General features: G+C 40.2%; 1 non-coding gene across 1 annotated transcript; it reads left to right on the plus strand.

Moving 5' to 3' along the window:
• The first annotated feature begins 2,672 nt into the window (after positions 1-2,672).
• Positions 2,673-2,779, plus strand: LOC141639930 (small nucleolar RNA R71). Its single transcript, XR_012542769.1, has one exon. It is a non-coding gene; the product is annotated as a small nucleolar RNA R71 (small nucleolar RNA).
• Positions 2,780-5,694: the final 2,915 nt, after the last annotated feature.

Below are 5,694 nucleotides of genomic sequence, written 5' to 3' on the forward strand. Positions count from 1 at the left end.
AGATCTAAACTAATATGCAAAGCAATTAAAAACTTACTCGACTTGCTAATCTCCCCCAAGCTAGCATGAATTCGGGGGACGATGTTTCCTTGTGATTTAGGTGAAGAGAAACGTTGAAGAAACGAGAGAGAAAGAAAGAAATGAGTACCGTCGGGTATGCTTGAAAGATAGAAGGAAATCTATCTTTTTTTTTACCCGTATAAAGCAAAGGCCAGGAAGTCACAGAACCACGACCCCGATCGGGGCCACAAACCCCGATCGGGGTTGACCTCCTCTTCAGGTTTTGACCCTTTTCCGCATTGATTTAATTCCCTTCTTGTTTCTCGAAAACCACGTCCCCGAACGGGGTTGTTGTATGGGGAAGCGTGCTATATTCACTTCTAAACATTCTTTCTTCCTTTTCACCTAAAAATCACAAAAAAAGAGACATCGTCAAGTCGAACATTTTATTACTAATCTACGAAAAAACAATAAATTGCAGGAAATTAAAAACAAAAATAAATAAAAGCAATAGAAAGCTTGGGTTGCCTCCCAAGAAGCGCTGGTTTAACGTCCCGCACGACGTAAGAAGCTAATTGATTCAAGTTTTGTTCTTGAGCTTGCCACCAACCAAACTCCATGTCATAGCTCCTTTAGCATTCCGCAACAATTTGAAAATTTTCAAATAAAATTTCCCTTTCTTCTTTTTGACACTCATAGCATTAGTACCCTTAGAATCGTCACCTACAAAGCAAACAACACCCATATCGTCCTCTAACGGAACCATTAGTGAGGATCCAAGCATAGTAGAGGCAAAAGAAGAGTCCACAGTGCTAAATAAATAACAAGACTCTTGTAACATTGGGCTTCTAACGGTGTTGTTTTTGCTAAAAGAAACCCGGTCATCACCTACTTCCAACGTCAACTTCCCATTTTTCACATCAATTAACGCACTCGCGGTGCGTAAAAATGGCCTACCCAATATAATTGGGGTTTGTGAATCCTCGGCCATGTCAAGTATGAGGAAGTCAACGGGTATGAAAAACTTGCCAACTTTGACGGGAACATCTTCTAAGACACCTAAAGGTCGCTTTAAAGAACGGTCCGCCATTTGCAATGTTGTACTTGTGCATTTTAAAGCACGCATGTTATGTTTTTCGTAAAGAGAGTAAGGCATGACACTCACACTAGCACCTAGGTTGCAAAGGGCCTTATCAATGGTATATGTGCCTATAGTGCAAGGAATAGAATAGCTACCGGGGTCCTTAAGTTTCGGGGGAGACTTATTTTGTAAGAGTGCACTAAACTCTCCGGTGAAAGCAATGATCTCAACCTCATTGAAGGATCGCTTCTTTGAGAGAATTTCCTTCATAAACTTTGCGTAGGAGGGGACTTGGGTAAGCAATTCTAAAAATGGGACGGTGAATTGTAAATTCTTACACATTTCCATGAACTTACCAAACTTACCTTCTTCCTTTTGCTTTGCTAGACGATGGGGAATTGGTATTTGAACAATTTCCTTGGGAGGAGCATCCTCCACATCTTTCACTTTCTCATCCTCATTGGGAACACTCACCTTTGTTGGAACGGCATGACTCTCCTTAGCATTAGGAGAGATATCTTCAATAACCACCTCATCACTTTCTTTTGGCATAGGAGACCCAACATCTTTGGCATCAAGCTTGCTCTTCCTCTTTAGCATCAACAATCGATGAGAAAATGGCACACGATCTTTAACAATAGTCTCTTCACTAGCCCTATTTTTGTCATTTCCCCCAAGCTTAGCCTTTTTGACAACCACCTCATCATCCAAAGTCATGGATGGCCCATCATAGCTTGAACCACTCCTCAAGGAAATAGATTTAACGGTTTCATGTGGTTGCTCACCATGGGGAGGTAATTGACCATTCTTCCTTTGAGAGCTAGAAGCGGCTAGTTGAGCCACTTGTTGTTCCAACATCTTGACCGCGGCACTATGAGCTTGATCATTTTTTTGAATTTGAGCCAACAATTCCCTTAGCATTTGGATTATCATGCCCTCGAGCTTACCACCTCCTTGATTGTTTTGTTGGCCATTTTGTGGTGGATTTTGTTGGTAATTGTTTTGTGGGAGCCTTTGTTGATTTTGATAACCCGGTGGAGGGATATACTTTTGTTGTTGAGGAACATAGGGATTTTGTTGCGGTGGGGGTTGAGGGTTAAACACATTGTTGCTAGTGTAAGACAAGTTCGGATGGAATTTTGAATTCGGGTTATAAGTGTTGGAAAATGTACCCGGTGGATATGAACTTTGTCTAAAAGCTTGAAAAGAATTTACCTCTTCAATGGGGGCTCGCCAATGTGCGGCATAATGACCCGCACCTCCACATCCATCATAAACGATGATTTGGCTCGTTGAAGACCTAACATTGTGTTGTTAAATGGAATCCTTAGCATCTCTCTCCGCCAATTGTTGTTGGAGCAAAGCAATTTGAGCTAGCAAAACGGAGTTGTTAGAGGATTCTTCTTTACCTTTGGATGGCACAACTCGAGAATTGACATATTGGTCATCATGGATCGCCATAGATTCGATCGTGGAATGAGCAAGATCGGTGTCAATTTGATCAAACCGCCCATTGTTGGCGGAATCAAGAATCCTTCGCGACTCGGCACAACATCCGTTGTAGAATGTTATTGCTAGAAACCAATCATCTAGCCCATGATGTGGGCATTGCCTTTGAAGCTCTTTGTAGCTCTCCCAAGCTTCATATAAGCTCTCAAGAGCTTGTTGACGGAATCCGGTGATTTGGCTCCTCAAAGTTTGAGTTTTCTCCGGTGGAAAAAACATTTGATAGAAAGCAAGAGACAATGTCTCCCAATTGGTGATTCCCAAGGTGGTGCGGTCAAGGCTATTGATCCAAAGCTTGGCCTTGTCCTTCAAAGAGAAAGGGAAAAGTATTTCCCTTATTTGGGCTTGGGTGACACCCGTTTGACGGATCATGGAGCAATAGTCACAAAAATTTTGCACATGCAAATTGGGATCCTCCAAAGGACTTCCTCCAAATTGCTTTCTCTCCACAAGGCTAATAAAAGCCGGTTTGATCTCGAATTCCTGCGCGGTGATTCAAGTGGTTGTGATTCCGGCCGGAAGTATGGCCGCGGTGGGCTTTGAGTGATCGAAAAGTTTCACCATCTTTTTGGTAGTAGATGGTGATGGTGGTGGAGTTGAATAAGAAACCTCCTCCTTTTCAAGAACCTCTAGATCGTCTAAGTAAGACTTCCTAGCACTTTCAACTTGTATGGGAGAAGTGGCTTCTTTTACTTCCTTCCAAAATCGTCGTCTTCTCCTAAAGGTTTTCTCGGGTTCGGAATCCGGTGAAAGCAATTCTCCACTACGAGAGGACCTAGGCATAAGACAACAATTTCTAGGAAAATGATAAGTAACGGTCTCAAGGAACAAGTGTTCCTCAAGACAAAATAAAACCAGATAAAAATCGACAATTCAATAAGCAATAAAACCATTTCCCCGGTAATGGCGCCAAAATTTGATAGGCTTATCGCGTACCTATGCAAAGATAAATACCCTAAACAACAAGTTAATGTAGCAATAGGGGTCGAACACAAGAAAACGGGAATTACGTCGTGAATTGCTATGGGTAGATTTTTATCAAGGTCGATTACGATTTTGGTTGGTTTGATTGTTTGTTGATTAATAACAATTCCAACGTAAATAATATAATAAAAAGGGAGTCTAAGGGGTTCGGGTCACACATCCAAGGGTAAATATACGATCATGATAAATGCGGTACTAATAACATTGTAAATTGCTTAGGCTTAAAGACACCCACCTTACGATATTAGTGTCAACCTTAGACCGGGTCCTAGAGAAACTCTCGTCCATGACTAGGTCTTCCTACTATACGTGCTTAGTCTAATTCAATTCCGTGCCTCTCGACTTATAGAACGAATAAACAAACTTAATCAATTGAATAGGGCCCTAAACAAAGATTAAACATTATGGCACAAGCATGTGATAGAAGCAATATGATCAATATTATTATTAATCTATTTTATCATGTTATATACTTGATTTATGCATGGCTCCCCTAGCCCTTAGACTAGGAAATTTAGCTACTCATACTAAAATGTAAATTGCAAACTAAATTAAGAGAAATGGTGAACATAATTGTATAATTTATATAAACTAATTGATTTAACATGTGGAAAAATTAAACTAAAGTAATCTAAACAAATTATTTAATTATAAACTATGTATAAACTGAAATAGAAATGTAGAGATATAAACTATAAGTAGAAATACCTTAAAAGTAGAGAACTTGTATGGAAGAACAATGTATAACCAAAAGCTTGAAATAACTTAGAACCAAATGTTTGAAGAACTACAAGATTAACTAATTTGTAAACTAATATGAAAACTATTGAGAGAAATATAATGCTTAAGGCTATGAAGAACTAAAATGAGACGTAAAAATTGGATCCCAAGACCTTGGAACACCTCTCCTATTTATAGGAGAGGATAAAGAAACGTAAACGAGCAAGATGCATGCGGCCCCGATCGGGGTCGTGTGTTTCCGGGTATTTTCTCTTAATTCCTCTCTTAATTCCGTGAGGAATCCAAAGTTTATACTTTAATGCTCCTTAATCACCCGGGTAAATGCCTCATCTATGATCTTTAGAGCTCCCAAAAAGCATCCTAAGCATGTTGGAATCTTATGCTTTCCACCTTGACTTGGACTTGATCATTGGGCCTTGACTTTGGTTGTTGTCAATATTTGCATTATACATAATAATCCATCAATTTCTCCATGCAAAACCCAATCCAATGCTCCATGCTTAGTCCACACTTGGTCTTGATTAGCTTAATGAACTTAGTGTATAAAATGATAGGAAAAAGCCTCTAAATGTTTAGATTCCTACAAAAACATGTTAAGACAAGCAAATACACTAGAACAACAAATATTAGCTTAAGACACTATGATAAGTGCTAAATATCAAATAAAATGGAGCTAATATAGGGGGTGAAATTATACAAAATATGCACTTATCACGCACACATCACGCCCTTTGTCCCAAGAATAAAGAAACAAATCCGCAGGACGAAGAGAGCCACCATGCCCATCAACCAAACCGATATCAACCTCCTTTCCCGCAGTAATACCAGATCTATAACAGATGTCGAAAAGAGTGTCTGTGGACATGGCCCACCTGCAAGCCCAGCCGATCTGTGGATATACATCGGTCTTTTGAAAGCCACGCTCGGCGGCGTAAAAATGCTTTCGACCGGATCGTTTTAGATCGGTCGGTTTCGTCTCGGTAAGGGTCTCAAAACAATTAAAGATGTTTGGAGTCGCCACCAAGCATTTGTGTGATGCCTGGTACCCGTTCGAAATCCACTTTATACCTCGGTCAAATCGAAGCACAAAGCAGCGTTTGACATAGGTACTAAAGATAAGGAAATTGTCCCTCTTTAGCATCCTATCTCTAGAATGACTCTCGTACGCCCTGGATAAGGTCGTCCACTATCCAAAGTTTTTGAGTAAGAGGTGAAGGTACGTATTGGGAAACCCTTTAATCTGACTCCCAATCCCGCCCACGTTAGCGGCCTCTACTGATCGATCTTGGTTGGTTGAATGCAAAAGTTGATAAAACGGTTTAAATGCATGAATACGCATCTAATAATTTAAACCTAACATGTGAGAGCTTTCTAAGTCGGTT

Source organism: Silene latifolia, unplaced genomic scaffold (assembly GCF_048544455.1).
Source record: "Silene latifolia isolate original U9 population unplaced genomic scaffold, ASM4854445v1 scaffold_622, whole genome shotgun sequence".
In the NCBI taxonomy this organism is placed as follows: domain Eukaryota; kingdom Viridiplantae; phylum Streptophyta; class Magnoliopsida; order Caryophyllales; family Caryophyllaceae; genus Silene; species Silene latifolia.